The following is a 1,279-nucleotide window of genomic DNA, read 5'->3' as shown; positions in this document are numbered from 1 at the left end:
CAAAATTTGCCCATTAGAACTTAAATCTCAGGGTAATGGTGTTTAGAGGCGAAGCCTTCCAGAGATAAGTCGGTCACTAACACTTTTTACAAACAAATCATCTTGGTAAAGATTTGAAAAACTAGAATTGTGTTTGGCATGGACTGAACAGCTATTTGGGACCTTGAGCCAAAGTAAGTAATAATTTATTTCAATCACATTAGATCATGCCTTATTGTAAAGTTCAACTTTAGTTTTATTTTATGTGTACGGGTGTTTTGCCTGCATGTATATCTGTGCGCCACTTGTATATCTGGTGCTCAAGATCAGAAAAGGATATCAGATCCCCTAGAACTGGAGTTATCCGTGATTATAGGCCACCATATAGGTTCTAGGAATTGAACCTAGGTCTCTAGAAGAGTAGTCAATGCTCTTAAGTGCTGAGACATCTCTCCACCCATGTCTTAAATACTTAATAATGATGATGCCAATGTTATTCGGCAAAATGAATGTCCCAGAAGCCAGCAACATGAACTACAGGCTTTATGTAGTTAATAATAACAGATGCTAAATTGATGGTACTGTTTTTTTTTAGATTTATGTGTACAAGTGCTTTCCTTACATGTATGTATGTATGTGCACCACATGCATCCCTGGTGTCGAAGGGATCGGAAGAGGGCAGCAAGTCCAGTTGAACTGGACTTACTGATGGTCGTGAGCCACCATGTGGGAACCAAACTTAGGCCTTCTGAAAAGCAACAACTGTTTTTTTTTTTTTTTGGTTTTTTTTTAAGACTTTTATTTTTTTATGTGCATTGGTGTTTTGCCTGCATGTAAGTCTGTGTGAAGATGCTAGATCATCTAGCACTGGAATTACACAGGTGTGAGTTACCACGGCTGGGAATTAAACCTAAGTCCTCTGGAAGAACAGCCAGTGCTTCCAACTGCTGAGCCATCTCTCCAGCGCCACAAGTGTTCTGAGTCCTGATGGTATTGTTTTCATGAACGGTTCCATAACCAAGGGCTGGGAGCCGGCTCATGGAATTCAGACAGCTTTCTTGGGCAGACAAGCAAATGAAGGAGCAGAGATCTGGAGGGCAGACAGAACGCATCCAGCAAGCCCACTAATACTTTCAAGAGTAGTTTATTGAAGTGCATTGGAAATCAGGTGTCATGGTGTAGGCCTTTTAATTTCAGTACTCAGGAGAATGAAGCATGCGGATCAGTGAGTGTAATACCAGCCTGGTCCATATAACAAGTTCCAGGCCAGCCAGACCTACAGACTCCATCTCAAAAAAAA

The sequence above is a fragment of the Microtus ochrogaster genome, chromosome 18 (assembly GCF_000317375.1).
Source record: "Microtus ochrogaster isolate Prairie Vole_2 chromosome 18, MicOch1.0, whole genome shotgun sequence".
Classification (NCBI taxonomy): Eukaryota; Metazoa; Chordata; class Mammalia; order Rodentia; family Cricetidae; genus Microtus; species Microtus ochrogaster.
Note: the sequence above shows the minus strand (reverse complement) of the source record.